Source organism: Oncorhynchus masou, unplaced genomic scaffold, assembly GCF_036934945.1.
Source record: "Oncorhynchus masou masou isolate Uvic2021 unplaced genomic scaffold, UVic_Omas_1.1 unplaced_scaffold_1641, whole genome shotgun sequence".
Taxonomy (NCBI): domain Eukaryota; kingdom Metazoa; phylum Chordata; class Actinopteri; order Salmoniformes; family Salmonidae; genus Oncorhynchus; species Oncorhynchus masou.
In genome coordinates this window covers 54,216-75,000 of record NW_027006518.1, presented here as the reverse complement: position 1 = coordinate 75,000, position 20,785 = coordinate 54,216, and the positions used below count along the sequence as shown (strand labels likewise).

The 20,785-nt window shown below is 46.4% G+C and overlaps 1 pseudogene; it reads right to left on the bottom strand.

Moving 5' to 3' along the window:
* Positions 1–20,785, bottom strand: part of LOC135531552 (receptor-type tyrosine-protein phosphatase mu-like) — a 54,891-nt pseudogene that overhangs the window by 732 nt on the left and 33,374 nt on the right.

Genomic DNA, 20,785 nt, shown 5'->3' with positions numbered 1-20,785 from the left:
AGCTGTAGTGTTAATGATTACAGAATGTGTTTCCTACCAGTAGGTCAGCTGTAGTGTTAATGATTACAGAATGTGTTTCCTACCAGTAGGTCAGCTGTAGTGTTAATGATTACAGAATGTGTTTCCAACCAGTAGGTCAGCTGTAGTGTTAATGATTACAGAATGTGTTTCCTACCAGTAGGTCAGCTGTAGTGTTAATGATTACAGAATGTGTTTCCTACCAGTAGGTCAGCTGTAGTGTTAATGATTACAGAATGTGTTTCCTACCAGTAGGTCAGCTGTAGTGTTAATGATTACAGAATGTGTTTCCTACCAGTAGGTCAGCTGTAGTGTTAATGATTACAGAATGTGTTTCCTACCAGTCGGTCAGCTGTAGTGTTAATGATTACAGAATGTGTTTCCTACCAGTAGGTCAGCTGTAGTGTTAATGATTACAGAATGTGTTTCCTACCAGTAGGTCAGCTGTAGTGTTAATGATTACATGATGTGTTTCCTACCAGTAGGTCAGCTGTAGTGTTAATGATTACAGAATGTGTTTCCTACCAGTAGGTCAGCTGTAGTGTTAATGATTACAGAATGTGTTTCCTACCAGTAGGTCAGCTGTAGTGTTAATGATTACAGAATGTGTTTCCTACCAGTAGGTCAACCATGTTGGGTTTGTTGTTCCTCAATGTTTTGACGGCGTGGAAAACGTCTACAGAACGTTGATGTTGTAACATCTCACACACGATGCTGATGGCACAGAACGTCCCGCTGCGACCTCCTCCGTTACTGCAGGGAGGGAGGGAGATGGGTCGGGGGTAGAGCGAGAGAGAGAGAGGGAGGGAGATGGGTCGGGGGTAGAGCGAGAGAGAGAGGGAGGGAGATGGGTCGGGGGTAGAGCGAGAGAGAGAGAGAGAGAGAGGGAGATGGGTCGGGGGTAGAGCGAGAGAGAGAGAGGGAGGGAGATGGGTCGGGGGTAGAGCGAGAGGGAGAGAGGGAGTGAGATGGGTCGGGGGTAGAGCGAGAGAGAGAGAGGGAGGGAGATGGGTCGGGGGTAGAGCGAGAGAGAGAGAGAGATGGGTCGGGGGTAGAGCGAGAGAGAGAGAGGGAGGGAGATGGGTCGGGGTAGAGCGAGAGAGAGAGAGAGAGAGAGATGGGTCGGGGGTAGAGCGAGAGAGAGAGAGAGAGAGAGAGAGAGAGAGAGAGGGGAGATGGGTTGGGGGTAGAGCGAGAGAGAGAGAGGAGGGAGATGGGTCGGGGGTAGAGCGAGAGAGAGAGAGAGGGGAGATGGGTCGGGGTAGAGCGAGAGAGAGAGGGAGGGAGATGGGTCGGGGGTAGAGCGAGAGAGAGAGAGAGATGGGTCGGGGGTAGAGCGAGAGAGAGAGGGGAGGGAGATGGGTCGGGGGTAAAGCGAGAGAGAGAGAGGGGAGGGAGATGGGTCCATGGTAGAGCGAGAGAGAGAGAGGGAGGGAGATGGGTCGGGGGTAGAGCGAGAGAGAGGGAGGGAGGGAGATGGGTCGGGGTAGCGCGAGAGAGAGGGAGGGAGGGAGATGGGTCGGGGGTAGCGAGAGAGAGGGAGGGAGGGAGATGGGTCGGGGGTAGAGCGAGAGAGAGAGAGGGAGGGAGATGGGTTGGGGGTAGAGCGAGAGAGAGAGGGAGGGAGATGGGTCGGGGGGGTAGAGTGAGAGAGAGAGAGAGGGAGATGGGTCGGGGGTAGAGTGAGAGAGAGAGAGAGAGAGAGAGAGAGAGAGAGAGGGAGGGAGATGGGTCGGGGGTAGAGCGAGAGAGAGAGAGAGAGAGGGAGGGAGATGGGTCGGGGGTAGAGCGAGAGAGAGAGAGGGAGGGAGATGGGTCGGGGGTAGAGCAAGAGAGAGAGGGAGGGAGATGGGTCGGGGGTAGAGCAAGAGAGAGAGAGGGAGGGAGATGGGTCGGGGGTAGAGCGAGAGAGAGAGAGGGAGGGAGATGGGTCGGGGGGTAGAGTGAGAGAGAGAGAGGGAGGGAGATGGGTCGGGGTCGAGCGAGACAGAGAGAGGGGGGGAGATGGGTCATGGGTAGAGCGAGAGAGAGAGAGGGAGGGAGGGAGATGGGTCGGGGGTAGAGCGAGAGAGAGAGAGAGAGGGAGGGAGGGAGATGGGTCGGGGGTAGAGCGAGAGAGAGAGAGGGAGGGAGATGGGTCGTGGGTAGAGAGAGAGAGAGGGAGGGAGGGAGATGGGTCGGGGGTAGAGCGAGAGAGAGAGAGGGAGATGGGTCGGTGGTAGAGCGAGAGAGAGAGAGAGAGGGAGGGAGGGAGATGGGTCGGGGTAGAGCGAGAGAGAGAGAGGGAGGAGATGGGTCGGGGGTAGAGCGAGAGAGAGAGAGGGAGGGAGATGGGTCGGGGGTAGAGCGAGAGAGTGAGAGGGAGGGAGATGGGTCGTGGGTAGAGCAAGAGAGAGAGAGGGAGGGAGGGAGATGGGTCGGGGGTAGAGCGAGACAGAGAGAGAGAGGGAGATGGGTCGGGGGTAGAGCGAGAGAGAGAGAGAGAGGGAGGGAGGGAGATGGGTCGGGGGTAGAGCGAGAGAGAGAGAGGGAGGGAGATGGGTCGGGGGTAGAGTGAGAGAGAGAGAGGGAGGGAGATGGGTCGGGGGTAGAGCGAGAGAGAGAGAGGGAGGGAGATGGGTCGTGGGTAGAGAGAGAGAGAGGGAGGGAGGGAGGGAGATGGGTCGGGGGTAGAGCGAGAGAGAGAGAGGGAGGGAGATGGGTCGGGGGTAGAGCGAGAGAGAGAGAGAGGGAGGGAGATGGGTCGGGGGTAGAGCGAGAGAGAGAGAGAGGGAGGGATGTATTCAGTAAGGTGAAACAGATAGATATGTAATGAATAGAGCTAACACAATTCCCTTTTGGAGAAACACAAGGCAAATGGTTATGCTGGAAATAGGGAGAGAAGTCTATTCATTGGAGCTCAAAGCAACTAGTCGACTCTAGTGAACAGTTCTATTCATTTTAGCTCAGAGCGCTCGTCGACTCTACTGAATAGAACTATACATTTTAGCTCAGAGCGCTAGTTGACTCTAGTGAACAGTTCTATTCATTTTAGCTCAGAGCGCTAGTCGACTCTAGTGAACAGTCCTTTTGTACCACTCTGTGTGGTGTAGTGAGCACGGTTGACCAGCGATTAGGGGTGTTTCCCCCCTCATGATTTCTAAAGTTGTATTTATTTATTTAAATTTTTACTTCCGTTTCTTTTAGTAAATACTACCTAAACACGTATTTTCTTAAAACTGCAAGGGCTTGTCAGTAAGCATTTCACTGTGAGGTCTACTACACCTGGTGTGTTCAGCATTTCACTGTAAGGTCTACTACACCTGTTGTATTCAGCATTTCACTGTGAGGTCTACTACACCTGTTGTATTCAGCATTTCACTGTAAGGTCTACCACACCTGTTGTATTCAGCATTTCACTGTAAGGTCTACTACACCTGTTGTATTCAGCATTTCACTGTGAGGTCTACTACACCTGTTGTATTCAGCATTTCACTGTAAGGTCTACTACACCTGTTGTATTCAGCATTTCACTGTGAGGTCTACTACACCTGTTGTATTCAGCATTTCACTGTAAGGTCTAGTACACCTGTTGTATTCAGCATTTCACTGTGATGTCTACTACACCTGTTGTATTCAGCATTTCACTGTGAGGTCTACTACACCTGTTGTATTCAGCATTTCACTGTGAGGTCTACTACACCTGTTGTATTCAGCATTTCACTGTAAGGTCTAGTACACCTGTTGTATTCAGCATTTCACTGTGATGTCTACTACACCTGTTGTATTCAGCATTTCACTGTAAGGTCTACTACACCTGGTGTATTCAGCATTTCACTGTGAGGTCTACTACACCTGTTGTATTCAGCATTTCACTGTGAGGTCTACTACACCTGTTGTATTCAGCATTTCACTGTAAGGTCTAGTACACCTGTTGTATTCAGCATTTCACTGTGATGTCTACTACACCTGTTGTATTCAGCATTTCACTGTGAGGTCTACTACACCTGTTGTATTCAGCATTTCACTGTAAGGTCTAGTACACCTGTTGTATTCAGCATTTCACTGTGATGTCTACTACACCTGTTGTATTCAGCATTTCACTGTGAGGTCTACTACACCTGTTGTATTCAGCATTTCACTGTGAGGTCTACTACACCTGTTGTATTCAGCATTTCACTGTAAGGTCTAGTACACCTGTTGTATTCAGCATTTCACTGTGATGTCTACTACACCTGTTGTATTCAGCATTTCACTGTAAGGTCTACTACACCTGGTGTATTCAGCATTTCACTGTGAGGTCTACTACACCTGTTGTATTCAGCATTTCACTGTGAGGTCTACTACACCTGTTGTATTCAGCATTTCACTGTAAGGTCTAGTACACCTGTTGTATTCAGCATTTCACTGTGATGTCTACTACACCTGTTGTATTCAGCATTTCACTGTAAGGTCTACTACACCTGGTGTATTCAGCATTTCACTGTGAGGTCTACTACACCTGTTGTATTCAGCATTTCACTGTGAGGTCTACTACACCTGTTGTATTCAGCATTTCACTGTGAGGTCTACTACACCTGTTGTATTCAGCATTTCACTGTAAGGTCTAGTACACCTGTTGTATTCAGCATTTCACTGTGAGGTCTGCTACACCTGTTGTACTCAGCATTTCACTGTAAGGTCTACTACACCTGTTGTATTCAGCATTTCACTGTAAGGTCTACTACACCTGTTGTATTCAGCATTTCACTGTAAGGTCTACTACACCTGTTGTATTCGACGCATGGAACAAATAACATTTGATTTTATTGAAAGTAGATTCTCAGCAGGACTACTCTAACTACTCTAACTACTCTAATTTATACTACTCTAACTACTCTAACTTATACCACTCTAACTACTTGAACTCATACTACTATAACTAACTATTCTAACTCATACTACTAACTGATACTAATCTAACTACTTTAATTCATACTACTCTAACTACCCTAACTCATGCTACTCTAACTATCCTAACCACTCTAACTCATATTACTCTAACTCATTCTACTCTAACCACTCTAACTCATACTACTCTAACCACTCTAACTCATATTACTCTAACTCATTCTACTCTAACCACTCTAACTCATACTACTCTAACCACTCTAACTCATATTACTCCAACTCATATTACTCTAACTCATTCTACTCTAACCACTCTAACTCATACTACTCTAACTCATTCTACTCTAACTCATTCTACTCTAACTCATTCTACTCTAACCACTCTAACTCATAGTACTCTAACTCATATTACTCTAACTCATTCTTGTCATGTCTTGTTATGTCTGTTCCTGTCCTTTCTCTTCACTCTGTCTCTCTCTGCTGGTCTTTTTAGGTTACCTTCTCTGTCTCTCATTCTTCAGCTGTTCTACATCTCCCCTAACTAGCTCTTTCACTCTTTCCCACCTGTTCTCTCTTCCCCCTCTGATTAGGTCTCTATTTCTCTCTCTGTTCCTGCTACTTTCAGTGTCTGATTCTTGTTTGTGTTTTCGATGCCAGAAGCAAGCTGTCGTCCCGTTTGCTTCCACCTTGTCCTATCCTGTCGGAGTCTGCCTGGCAGGTGCATCCTGCATTATACTAACGTTCTTTTTGTTCCATTGACTACGTTGGAAGAGGATTTATGCCATTCCTGTTTTTCATTAAAGAACTCTGTTTTCTGTTAAAACCGCTTTGGGTCTTCACTCAAGTACATAACAGAAGAATCAGACCAAGAATGGACCCAGCGGCTCCGGACCCTTTTCACTCCGCCGTCGAGATCCAGGGAGCGATGCTAGGCAGACACGAGGAGGAATTGTCTGCTGCTCGACATGCCGTTGAGACCCTGGCCGTCCAAGTCTCCGACCTCACAAGACAGGTTCACCAACTCCACCTCGATTCACCGCCCACTTCCAGGGTTTCCGAGTCTCCGGAGCCCAGGATCAACAACCCGCCGTGTTACTCTGGGGAGCCCACTGAGTGCCGCTCATTCCTCACTCAGTGTGATGTGGTGTTCTCTCTCCAGCCCAACACTTACTCCAGGAGCGCAGCCCGCACGCCTACGTCATTTCTCTCCTTACCGGACGGGCGCGTGAGTGGGGCACGGAAATCTGGGAGGCGAGGGCTGAGTGTATTAACCAGTATCAGGACTTTAAGGAGGAGATGATACGGGTTTTTGACCGTTCTGTTTTTGGCGAGGAGGCTTCCAGGGCCCTGTCTTCCCTATGTCAGGGGAATCGATCCATAACGGATTATTCTATTGAGTTTCGCACTCTCGCTGCCTCTAGTGACTGGAACGAGCCGGCTTTGCTCGCTCGTTTTCTGGAGGGTCTCCTCGTCGAGGTTAAGGATGAGATCCTCTCCCGGGAGGTTCCTTCCAGTCTGGACTCCTTAATAGCTCTCGCTATTCGCATAGAGCGACGGTTTGATCTTCGTCGCCGAGCTCGTGGAAAGGAGCTCGCGTTCTCCGTTGCTCCCCTCTCCACATCACTGCCACCTGCCGCATCACTGCCACCCTCCTCCGCCGGCTCGGATGCTGAGCCTATGCAGCTGGGGGTATCCGCATATCGGCCAAGGAGAAGGAACGGAGAATCACCAATCGCCTCTGTCTCTACTGCGGCTCCGCTGGTCATTTTGTCACCTCATGTCCAGTAAAAGCCAGAGCTCATCAGTAAGAGGAGGGCTACTGGTGAGCGCAACTACTCAGGCCTCTCCTTCTGGATCACGCACTACCTTTCCGGTCCATCTCCGCTGGCCCGGTTCATCTGCTTCCTGCAGTGCCTTGATAGACTCTGGGGCGGAGGGCTGTTTTATGGACGAGACCTGGGCTCGGGAACATGACATTCCTCTCAGACAGTTAGGGAGCCCACGGCCTTGTTCGCTTTAGATGGTAGTTCTCTCCCCAAGATTCAGCGTGAGACGCTGCCTTTAACCCTCACTGTCTCTGGTAATCATAGCGAAACCATTTCTTTTTTAATTTTTCGTTCACCTTTTACACCTGTTGTTTTGGGTCATCCCTGGTTAGTGCGCCATAACCCTTCTATTAATTGGTCTAGTAATACTATCCTATCCTGGAATGTTTCTTGTCATGTGACCTGTTTAATGTCTGCTATCCCTCCTGTTTCCTCTGTCTCTTCTTCACAGGAGGAGCCTGGCGATTTGACAGGGGTGCCGGAGGAGTATCACGATCTGCGCACGGTGTTCAGTCGTTCCAAGGCCACTTCTCTCCCTCCACACCGGTCGTATGACTGTAGTATTGATCTCCTTCCGGGAACTACTCCCCCCCGGGTAGATTATACTCTCTGTCGGCTCCCGAACGTAAGGCTCTCGAGGATTATTTGTCGGTTTCGCTCGACGCCGGTACCATAGTCTCCTCCTCCTCTCCCGCCGGAGCGGGGTTTTTTTTTGTTCAGAAGAAGGACGGGTCCCTGCGCCCATGCGTGGATTATCGAGGGCTGAATGACATAACAGTTAAGAATCGTTATCCGCTTCCTCTTATGTCTTCAGCCTTCGAGATCCTGCAGGGAGCCAGGTTTTTCACCAAATTGGACCTTCGTAACGCCTACCATCTCGTGCGCATCAGGGAGGGGGACGAGTGGAAGACGGCGTTTAACACTCCGTTAGGGCACTTTGAATACCGGGTTCTTCCTTTCGGCCTCGTTAACGCTCCAGCTGTCTTTCAGGCACTAGTTAACGACGTCCTGAGAGACATGCTGAACATTTTTGTTTTCGTTTACATGGACGATATCCTGATTTTTTCACCGTCTCTCTCGATTCATGTTCAGCACGTGCGACGCGTCCTCCAGCGCCTTTTGGAGAACTGTCTTTATGTGAAGGCTGAGAAGTGCATTTTTCATGCCGCCTCTGTTCCTTTTCTCGGTTCCGTTATTTCCGCTGAGGGTATTAAGATGGATCCCGATAAGGTCCAGGCTGTCATTGATTGGCCCGTTCCTAAGTCACGCGTCGAGCTGCAGCGCTTTCTGGGCTTCGCTAATTTCTATCGTCGTTTCATCCGTAATTTCGGTCAGGTGGCAGCTCCCCTCACAGCCCTTACTTCTGTTAAGACGTGCTTTAAGTGGTCCGTTTCCGCCCAGGGAGCTTTTGATCTTCTTAAGAATCGTTTTACATCCGCTCCTATTCTTGTTACACCTGACATCTCTAGACAGTTTGTTGTTGAGGTTGACGCGTCAGAGGTGGGCGTGGGAGCCATTCTTTCTCAGCGCTCTCTCTCTGACGGCAAGGTCCATCCTTGCGCGTTTTTCTCTCATCGCTTATCGCCGTCAGAACGTAACTATGATGTTGGTAATCGCGAACTGCTCGCCATCCGCTTAGCCCTAGGCGAATGGCGACAGTGGTTGGAGGGGGCGACCGTTCCTTTTGTCGTTTGGACTGACCATAGGAACCTTGAGTACATCCGTTCAGCCAAACGACTTAATGCGCGTCAGGCTCGTTGGGCTCTGTTTTTCGCTCGTTTCGAGTTTGTTATTTCTTATCGTCCGGGCTCAAAAAACACCAAGCCTGATGCTTTATCTCGTCTCTTCAGTTCTTCTGAGGTCTCCTCCGACCCCGAGGGGATTCTCCCTGAGGGGCGTGTTGTCGGGTTGACTGTCTGGGGAATTGAGAGGCAGGTAAAGCAAGCACTCGCTCACACTCCGTCGCCGCGAGCTTGTCCTAGGAACCTTCTGTTCGTTCCCGTTCCTACTCGTCCGGCCGTTCTTCAGTGGGCCCACTCTGCCAAGTTAGCCGGCCACCCCGGCGTTCGGGGTACGCTCGCTTCCATTCGCCAGCGTTTCTGGTGGCCCACTCGGGAACGTGACGCGCGTCGATTTGTCGCCGCTTGTTCGGTCTGCGCGCAGACTAAATCTGAGAACTCTCCTCCTGCCGGCCGTCTCAGACCGCTTCCCATTCCCTCTCGACCGTGGTCTCACATCGCTTTAGATTTTATCACCGGACTGCCTTCATCAGCGGGGAAGACAGTTATTCTTACGGTTGTCGATAGATTCTCTAAGGCGGCTCATTTCATTCCTCTCGCTAAGCTCCCTTCTGCTAAGGAGACGGCTCAGATCATTATCGAGAATGTTTTTCGAATTCATGGCCTTCCGTCTGACGTCGTTTCCGACAGAGGCCCGCAGTTCACGTCTCAATTTTGGAGGGAGTTTTGCCGTTTGATTGGGGCTTCCGTCAGTCTCTCGTCCGGCTTTCATCCCCAGTCTAACGGTCAAGTCGAACGGGCCAATCAGACTGTTGGTCGCATTTTACGCAGTCTTTCTTTCGTAACCCTGCGTCTTGGTCAGAACAGCTCCCCTGGGCAGAGTACGCCCACAACTCGCTTCCTCGTCTGCTACCGGTCTATCTCCTTTTCAGAGTAGCCTCGGGTACCAGCCTCCGCTGTTCTCATCTCAGCTCGCCGAGTCCTGCGTCCCCTCCTCTCAGGCTTTTGTCCAGCGTTGCGAGCGCACCTGGAAGGGGGTCAGGTCGGCACTTTGCCGTAATAGGGCGCAGACTGTGAGGGCCGCTAATAAGCGTAGGACCAAGAGTCCTAGATATTGTTGCGGTCAGAGAGTATGGCTCTCCACTCAGAACCTTCCCCTTAAGACAGCTTCTCGCAAGTTGGTCCCGCGGTTCATTGGTCCGTTCCGTATTTCTCAGGTCATTAATCCTGTCGCAGTGCGACTTCTTCTCCCGCGCTATCTTCGTCGCGTTCACCCGGTCTTCCATGTCTCCTGTGTTAAGCCCGTTCTTCGCGCCCCCGCTCGTCCCCCCCCCCCATCCTTGTCGAGGGCGCACCCATCTACAGGGTTCGTAAGATTTTGGACATGCGCCCTCGGGGCCGTGGTCATCAGTACCTAGTGGATTGGGAGGGGTACGGTCCTGAGGAGAGGAGTTGGGTTCCCTCTCGGGACGTGCTGGACCGTTCGCTGATCGATGATTTCCTCCGTTGCCGCCAGGTTTCCTCCTCGAGTGCGCCAGGAGGCGCTCGGTGAGTGGGGGGGGTACTGTCATGTCTTGTTATGTCTGTTCCTGTCCTTTCTCTTCACTCTGTCTCTCTCTGCTGGTCTTTTTAGGTTACCTTCTCTGTCTCTCATTCTTCAGCTGTTCTACATCTCCCCTAACTAGCTCTTTCACTCTTTCCCACCTGTTCTCTCTTCCCCCTCTGATTAGGTCTCTATTTCTCTCTCTGTTCCTGCTACTTTCAGTGTCTGATTCTTGTTTGTGTTTTCGATGCCAGAAGCAAGCTGTCGTCCCGTTTGCTTCCACCTTGTCCTATCCTGTCGGACTCTGCCTGGCAGGTGCATCCTGCATTATACTAACGTTCTTTTTGTTCCATTGACTACGTTGGAAGAGGATTTATGCCATTCCTGTTTTTCATTAAAGAACTCTGTTTTCTGTTAAAACCGCTTTTGGGTCTTCACTCAAGTACATAACAATTCTACTCTAACTCATTCTACTCTAACCACTCTAACTCATAGTACTCTAACTCATATTACTCTAACTCATTCTACTCTAACTCATTCTACTCTAACCACTCTAACTCATAGTACTCTAACTCATAGTACTCTAACTTATATTACTCTAACTCATTCTACTCTAACCACTCTAACTCATAGTACTCTAACTACTCTAACTACTCAACTCATACTACTCTAACTACTCAACTCATACTACTCTAACTACTCTAACTCATTCTACTCTAACTACTCTAACTCATTCTACTCTAACTCATGGTACTCTAACTACTCTAACTAATACTACTCTAACTCATACTACTCTAACTACTCTAACTAATACTACTCTAACTCATACTACTCTAACTACTCTAACTCATACTACTCTAACTACTCTAACTAATTCTACTCTAACTCATACTACTCTAACTACTCTAACTAATTCTACTCTAACTACTCTAACTCATACTACTCTAACTCATTCTACTCTAACTACTCTAACTCATTCTACTCTAACTACTCTAACTCATACTACTCTAACTAATACTACTCTAACTAATACTACTCTAACTAATACTACTCTAACTACTCTAACTACTCTAACTAATACTACTCTAACTCATACTACTCTAACTAATACTACTCTAACTACTCTAACTCATACTACTCTAACTAATACTACTCTAACTAATACTACTCTAACTAATACTACTCTAACTACTCTAACTACTCTAACTAATACTACTCTAACTCATACTACTCTAACTACTCTAACTACTCTAACTAATACTACTCTAACTAATACTACACTAACTCATAGTACTCTAACTCATACTACTCTAACTAATACTACTCTAACTACTCTAATATATACTACTCTAACTAATACTACTCTAACTACTCTAACTAATACTACTCTTACTAATACTACTCTAACTACTCTAACTAATACTACTCTAACTAATACTACTCTAACTCATACTACTCTAACTAATACTACTCTAACTACTCTAACTAATACTACTCTAACTACTCTAACTAATACTACTCTAACTAATACTACTCTAACTCATAGTAGTCTAACTCATTCTACTCTAACTACTCTAACTAATACTACTCTAACTAATACTACACTAAATCATTCTACTCTAACTACTCTAACTAATACTACTCTAACTACTCTATCCACTCTAACTCATAGTACTCTAACTCATTATACTCTAACTACTCTAACTCATTCTACTCTAACTACTCTAACTCATTCTACTCTAACTACTCTAACTCATTCTACTCTAACTACTCTAACTCATTCTACTCTAACTACTCCTACTCTAACTAATACTACTCTAACTAATACTACTCTAACTCATACTACTCTAACTACTCTAACTAATACTACTCTAACTCATACTACTCTAACTACTCTAACTAATACTACTCTAACTACTCTATCCACTCTAACTCATAGTACTCTAACTCATTATACTCTAACTACTCTAACTCATACTACTCTAACTCATACTACTCTAACTACTCTAACTCATACTACTCTAACTCATAGTACTCTAACTACTCTAACTAATACTACTCTAACTCATTCTACTCTAACTACTCTAACTAATACTAATTGGAATGTGATACAAGCAGGGCAACGGTGTGCTTTAGGACCATGTGGACGCCTCCGAGCGGTCGGGTCGGCTGTTTGGAGTGTTTATCCTCCGAATTCTATAACCAAAGTTGCGCCCCTGGTTGTGTATGTGTCTGTCAGCGACTTTTAATATATACATTTTATTTTAACCTTTATTTAACTTGGCAAGCCAGTTAAAGAACAAATTCTTATTTACAATGACGGGCCGACACCGGCCAAACCCGGACGACGCTGGGCCAATTGTGCGCCGCCATATGGGGTCTCCCAACCACGGTCGTTTGTGATGCAGCCTGGATTCAAACCAGGGTCTGTAGTGACGCCTCTAACACTGAGATGCAGTGCCTTAGACCTCTGAACCAGGGTCTGTAGTGACGCCTCTAGCACTGAGATGCAGTGTCTTAGACCGCTGAACCAGGGTCTGTAGTGACGCCTCTAGCACTGAGATGCAGTGTCTTAGACCACTGAACCAGGGTCTGTAGTGACGCCTCTAGCACTGAGATGCAGTGTCTTAGACCGCTGAACCAGGGTCTGTAGTGACGTCTCTAGCACTGAGATGCAGTGTCTTAGACCACTGAACCAGGGTCTGTAGTGACGCCTCTAGCACTGAGATGCAGTGCCCTTAGACCGTTGAACCAGGGTCTGTAGTGACACCTCTAGCACTGAGATGCAGTGCCCTTAGACCTCTGAACCAGGGTCTGTAGTGACGCCTCTAGCACTGAGATGCAGTGCCCTTAGACCGCTGAACCAGGGTCTGTAGTGACGCCTCTAGCACTGAGATGCAGTGCCCTTAGACCGCTGAACCAGGGTCTGTAGTGACTCCTCTAGCACTGAGATGCAGTGTCCTTAGACCGCTGAACCAGGGTCTGTAGTGACTCCTCTAGCACTGAGATGCAGTGCCCTTAGACCGCTGAACCTGGGTCTGTAGTGACGCCTCTAGCACTGAGATGCAGTGTCTTAGACCTCTGAACCAGGGTCTGTAGTGACACCTCTAGCACTGAGATGCTTTAGACCGCTGAACCAGGGTCTGTAGTGACACCTCTAGCACTGAGATGCTTTAGACCGCTGAACCAGGGTCTGTAGTGACACCTCTAGCACTGAGATGCTTTAGACCGCTGAACCAGGGTCTGTAGTGACACCTCTAGCACTGAGATGCTTTAGACCGCTGAACCAGGGTCTGTAGTGACACCTCTAGCACTGAGATGCTTTAGACCGCTGAACCAGGGTCTGTAGTGACACCTCTATCACTGAGATGCTTTAGACCGCTGAACCAGGGTCTGTAGTGACGCCTCTAGCACTGAGATGCAGTGTCTTAGACCTCTGAACCAGGGTTTGTAGTGACGCCTCTAGCACTGAGATGCAGTGTCTTAGACCTCTGAACCAGGGTTTGTAGTGACTCCTCTAGCACTGAGATGCTTTAGACCGCTGAACCACTCTGGAACCCCTTACAGGAAGAGGAACTACATGTGAGTGTGACTTACAGATAATGGTGTGTGAGTGTGTGTGTGTGTGTGGGGTGTGTGTGTGAGTATGTGTGTGTGTGTGTGTATGAGTGTGTGTGTGGGTGTGTGTGTCTGTTTGTGTGTGTGTGTGTGAGTGTGTGTGTGTTACTTACAGACAGTGCACCACAGTGCGTCCCTCTCCTCCATCATACTCCTCCTGCCATTTGTCCACCTGTCTGATGAGCTTGAGGAAGGAGCGTTTGGACATGGGAGTGTCTCGGTACATTGGCCAACCCAGGAACTGGAACTGCTGCACCATACGGTACCCGTCTTGAGGCTGGACAGACAGGTTAACAAACAGACAGACAGGTTAACAAACAGACAGACAGGTTAACAAACAGACAGACAGGTAGATACAGGTTAACAAACAGACAGACAGGTAGATACAGGTTAACAAACAGACAGACAGGTAGATACAGGTTAACAAACAGACAGACAGGTAGGTACAGTTTAATAAACAGACAGACAGGTAGGTACAGGTTAATAACAGACAGACAGGTAGATACAGGTTAACAAACAGACAGACAGGTAGATACAGGTTAACAAACAGACAGACAGGTAGATACAGGTTAATAACAGACAGACAGGTAGATACAGGTTAATAACAGACAGACAGGTAGGTACAGGTTAATAAACAGACAGACAGGTAGATACAGGTTAATAACAGACAGACAGGTAGGTACAGGTTAATAACAGACAGACAGGTAGATACAGGTTAATAACAGACAGACAGGTAGGTACAGGTTAATAAACAGACAGACAGGTAGATACAGGTTAATAACAGACAGACAGGTAGATACAGGTTAATAACAGACAGACAGGTAGGTACAGGTTAATAACAGACAGACAGGTAGGTACAGGTTAATAACAGACAGACAGGTAGATACAGGTTAATAACAGACAGACAGGTAGGTACAGGTTAATAAACAGACAGACAGGTAGATACAGGTTAATAAACAGACAGACAGGTAGATACAGGTTAATAAACAGACAGACAGGTAGATACAGGTTAATAAACAGACAGACAGGTAGGTACAGGTTAACAACAGACAGACAGGTAGGTAGGTACAGGTTAATAACAGACAGACAGACAGGTACAGGTTAATAACAGACAGACAGGTAGGTACAGGTTAATAAACAGACAGACAGGTAGGTACAGGTTAACAACAGACAGACAGGTAGGTACAGGTTAATAAACAGACAGACAGGTAGATACAGGTTAATAACAGACAGACAGGTAGGTACAGGTTAATAACAGACAGACAGGTAGGTACAGGTTAACAACAGACAGACAGGTAGGTAGGTACAGGTTAATAACAGACAGACAGGTAGGTACAGGTTAATAACAGACAGACAGGTAGATACAGGTTAATAACAGACAGACAGGTAGATACAGGTTAATAACAGACAGACAGGTAGGTACAGGTTAATAACAGACAGACAGGTAGGTACAGGTTAATAACAGACAGACAGGTAGGTACAGGTTAATAACAGACAGACAGGTAGGTACAGGTTAATAACAGACAGACAGGTAGGTACAGGTTAATAACAGACAGACAGGTAGATACAGGTTAATAAACAGACAGACAGGTAGATACAGGTTAATCAACAGACAGACAGGTAGGTACAGGTTAACAACAGACAGACAGGTAGGTAGGTACAGGTTAACAACAGACAGACAGGTAGGTAGGTACAGGTTAATAACAGACAGGTAGGTACAGGTTAATAACAGACAGACAGGTAGGTACAGGTTAATAACAGACAGACAGGTAGGTACAGGTTAATAAACAGACAGACAGGTAGGTACAGGTTAATAACAGACAGGTAGGTACAGGTTAATAACAGACAGACAGGTAGGTAGGTACAGGTTAATAACAGACAGACAGGTAGATACAGGTTAATAACAGACAGACAGGTAGGTACAGGTTAATAACAGACAGACATGTAGATACAGGTTAATAACAGACAGACAGGTGGGTACAGGTTAATAAACAGACAGACAGGTAGGTACAGGTTAATAAACAGACAGACAGGTAGATTCAGGTTAATAACAGACAGACAGGTAGGTACAGGTTAATAAACAGACAGACAGGTAGGTACAGGTTAATAACAGACAGACAGGTAGATACAGGTTAATAAACAGACAGACAGGTAGATTCAGGTTAATAACAGACAGACAGGTGGGTACAGGTTAATAAACAGACAGACAGGTAGATTCAGGTTAATAAACAGATAGACAGGTAGGTACAGGTTAATAAACAGACAGACAGGTAGATTCAGGTTAATAAACAGACAGACAGGTAGATACAGGTTAATCAACAGACAGACAGGTAGGTACAGGTTAACAACAGACAGACAGGTAGGTAGGTACAGGTTAACAACAGACAGACAGGTAGGTAGGTACAGGTTAATAACAGACAGGTAGGTACAGGTTAATAACAGACAGACAGGTAGGTACAGGTTAATAACAGACAGACAGGTAGGTACAGGTTAATAAACAGACAGACAGGTAGGTACAGGTTAATAACAGACAGGTAGGTACAGGTTAATAACAGACAGACAGGTAGGTAGGTACAGGTTAATAACAGACAGACAGGTAGATACAGGTTAATAACAGACAGACAGGTAGGTACAGGTTAATAACAGACAGACATGTAGATACAGGTTAATAACAGACAGACAGGTGGGTACAGGTTAATAAACAGACAGACAGGTAGGTACAGGTTAATAAACAGACAGACAGGTAGATTCAGGTTAATAACAGACAGACAGGTAGGTACAGGTTAATAAACAGACAGACAGGTAGGTACAGGTTAATAACAGACAGACAGGTAGATACAGGTTAATAAACAGACAGACAGGTAGATTCAGGTTAATAACAGACAGACAGGTGGGTACAGGTTAATAAACAGACAGACAGGTAGATTCAGGTTAATAAACAGATAGACAGGTAGGTACAGGTTAATAAACAGACAGACAGGTAGATTCAGGTTAATAAACAGACAGACAGGTCTCTCTGTTATTAACCTATACCCACAGGATCAGGCATGTCAGGTGAGGTAGTTAGGGTCAGGTAAGGTAGTTAGGGTCAGGTGTGTCAGGTGAGGTAGTTAGGGTCAGGTGTGTCAGGTGAGGTAGTTAGGGTCAGGTGTGTCAGGTGAGGTAGTTAGGGTCAGGTGTGTCAGGTGAGGTAGTTAGGGTCAGGTGTGTCAGGTGAGGTAGTTAGGGTCAGGTGTGTCAGGTGAGGTAGTTAGGGTCAGGTGTGTCAGGTGAGGTAGTTAGGGTCAGGTGTGTCAGGTGAGGTAGTTAGGCTCAGGTGTGTCAGGTAAGGTAGTTGGGGTCAGGTAAGGTGGTTAGGATCAGGTGTGCCAGGTAAGGTAGTTAGGGTCAGGTGTGTCAGGTAAGGTAGTTAGGGTCAGGTAAGGTAGTTAGGGTCAGGTGTGTCAGGTGAGGTAGTTAGGGTCAGGTGTGTCAGGTAAGGTAGTTAGGGTCAGGTAAGGTAGTTAGGGTCAGGTGTGTCAGGTGAGGTAGTTAGGGTCAGGTGTGTCAGGTAAGGTAGTTAGGGTCAGGTATGTCAGGTAAGGTAGTTGGGGTCAGGTAAGGTGGTTAGGATCAGGTGTGCCAGGTAAGGTAGTTAGGGTCAGGTGTGTCAGGTAAGGTAGTTAGGGTCAGGTAAGGTAGTTAGGGTCAGGTAAGGAAGTTAAGGTCTGGTGTGTCAGGTAAGGTAGTTAGGGTCAGGTAAGGTAGTTAGGGTCAGGTAAGGTACAGTGCCTTGCGAAAGTATTCGGCCCCCTTGAACTTTGCGACCTTTTGCCACATTTCAGGCTTCAAACATAAAGATATAAAACTGTATTTTTTTGTAAAGAATCAACAACAAGTGGGACACAGTCATGAAGTAGAACGACATTTATTGGATATTTCTAACTTTTTTAACAAATCAAAAAAATTATTCAGCCCCCTTAAGTTAATACTTTTAGCGCCACCTTTGCTGCGATTACAGTTGTAAGTCGCTTGGGGTATGTCTCTATCAGTTTTGCACATCGAGAGACTGAATTTTTTTCCCATTCCTCCTTGCAAAACAGCTCGAGCTCAGTGAGGTTGGATGGAGAGCATTTGTGAACAGCAGTTTTCAGTTCTTTCCACAGATTCTCGATTGGATTCAGGTCTGGACTTTGACTTGGCCATTCTAACACCTGGATATGTTTATTTTTGAACCATTCCATTGTAGATTTTGCTTTATGTTTTGGATCATTGTCTTGTTGGAAGACAAATCTCCGTCCCAGTCTCAGGTCTTTTGCAGACTCCATCAGGTTGTCTTCCAGAATGGTCCTGTATTTGGCTCCATCCATCTTCCCATCAATTTTAACCATCTTCCCTGTCCCTGCTGAAGAAAAGCAGGCCCAAACCATGATGCTGCCACCACCATGCTTGACAGTGGGGATGGTGTGTTCAGCGTGATGAGCTGTGTTGCTTTTACGCCAAACATAACGTTTTGCATTGTTGCCAAAAAGTTCAAGTTTTGGTTTCATCTGACCAGAGCACCTTCTTCCACATGTTTGGTGTGTCTCCCAGGTGGCTTGTGGCAAACTTTAAACAACACTTTTTATGGATATCTTTAAGAAATGGCTTTCTTCTTGCCACTCTTCCATAAAGGCCAGATTTGTGCAATATACGACTGATTGTTGTCCTATGGACAGAGTCTCCCACCTCAGCTGTAGATCTCTGCAGTTCATCCAGAGTGATCATGGGCCTCTTGGCTGCATCTCTGATCAGTCTTCTCCTTGTATGAGCTGAAAGTTTAGAGGGACGGCCAGGTCTTGGTAGATTTGCAGTGGTCTGATACTCCTTCCATTTCAATATTATCGCTTGCACAGTGCTCCTTGGGATGTTTAAAGCTTGGGAAATCTTTTTGTTTCCAAATCCGGCTTTAAACTTCTTCACAACAGTATCTCGGACCTGCCTGGTGTGTTTCTTGTTCTTCATGATGCTCTCTGAGCTTTTAACGGACCTCTGAGACTATCACAGTGCAGGTGCATTTATACGGAGACTTTATTACACACAGGTGGTGTCAGGATTTGGCCAGGGTTGTTCCGGGTTTTGGTCAGTAGATGCCCCCATTGTGCTTTTTGTCCTTATGTTTTTCCCTTGATCCCCATTAATTATTTGCACCTGTGCCTCGTTTCCTCTAATTGTATTTAAACCCTTAGTTTCCCTCAGTTCTGTGCTCTGTGTTTGTATGTTAGCACCCTGCCCTAGTGTTCTGTGTACTCTTGTCGATTCCGGGTGACGCTCTTGTGGTATTCTGTTTTTTGTTTATTTTTTGTGAGTTTCTTTTGAGGCCTTTTTGTGCTTTTCCTACCACCTTTTGGATTTGCCATTTTTTGTATTTAAGGATTTTTCTTTATTAAATACACCGTCTTAAGTACTGCTGTGTCTGCCTCATCTTCTGTGTTCTGCTGACTATTCGTGGCTCAGTTGGTTAAGTGACTGTTTCTCACTCCGGAGACCCAGGTTCGAAACCGGGTCCTGACAGGTGGATTGTATTTATCATCATTAGTCATTTAGGTCAACATTGGATCATTCAGAGATCCGCACTGAAAGTAAAGGGGCTGAATAATTTTGCACGCCCAATTTTTCAGTTTTTGATTTGTTAAAAAAGTTTGAAATATCCAATAAATGTCGTTCCACTTCATGATTGTGTCCCACTTGTTGTTGATTCTTCACAAAAAAATACAGTTTTATATCTTTATGTTTGAAGCCTGAAATGTGGCAAAAGGTCGCAAAGTTCAAGGGGGCCGAATACTTTCGCAAGGCACTATAGTTAGGGTCAGGTGTGTCAGGTAAGCTAGTTAGGGTCAGGTAAGGTAGTTAGGGTCAGGTGTGTCAGGTAAGCTAGTTAGGGTCAGGTAAGGTAGTTAGGGTCAGGTGTGTCAGGTAAGGTAGTTAGGGTCAGGTAAGGTAGTTGGGGTCAGGTGTGTCAGGTAAGGTAGTTAGGATCAGGTAAGGTAGTTAGGGTCAGGTGTGTCAGGTAAAGTAGTTGGGGTCAGGTGTGTCAGTTAAAGTAGTTGGGGGTCAGGTGTGTCAGGTAAAGTAGTTGGGGTCAGGTGTGTCAGGTAAGGTAGTCAGTACTTAGTTGTCCCATAGTCCCATGGTGTGTGTGTGTGTGTGCGTACTCGTGCTGCGTTGTAGATCCTGAATATTCTACTGATTATGTCTTCCTCCAGGTCAGCTGATACAAACTCCACCTGGATTGGCCCCTGGCGATGCACCCCATTCTCTGGCCAGTACTGAGGACATAACTAACACGCACGCACGCACACACACACACACACACACACACACAAAGGACAGGGAGAAAAAAACAACAACTTTGAGGTGGAACAGGAACCAAAACGTTTGATAAATATCCCTTAAGAATGAGTGGGATTTCCCAGATCTTGGAGCAACTTAAGAAAGGCAACAGCACAGAAGAGGCTGTCTTCTTCTCACTGACATTTTGAAAAAATAAATAAATAGTTCCCGGGGAGGGTCAGATAAAAACTCTCGCTCACGTGAAACGTCAAAAAGGAAAACTGAAGCTTAAAGCAGACAATGCTGAGACCATCGTTTTAAACCATCTGGAATTGAACCGATAAAGCCCCCGATAAAGCCCAACTCGATTGATGCTTTGTGTTATATAAAAACAGAAACCTTGGTCTGCTAATATCTTTCATTCTCCCGTTCTGCATGTTCATTCTATATTGTATTCTCTCCTGTCACCCTTTCATGTCCCAGGTATGAGTCTTCTCAACAAAAAAAAACACAAAAAAATCCATCTTTCGTTCTATTCAAACCTCCAGGAAAACCAGAGTTGCTTTATTTGTAAGAGAATACATGATCAAAAGATGTTCTGGAAGAGAATGGAAGCGCTCTGAATGTGATACAGAATGTGGATGATCAATTCCTGGCTTTGACAGTTTAGTTTCCAACTGTTAAGAGTAGTGAACCCACGAGAAAGGCTCATACAGTAGGAGCTGGAAATACCTCATGTACACTTACCTCTGGAGAGACTGACGAGGTAGAAACAATACAACAGGCGCCTGTATACTGTACAGTATATTTGTAACGGCTTTCGTCTGGTGAAGGAGAGTCGGACCAAAATGCAGCGTGGTATTTTTGATACATGTTTAATG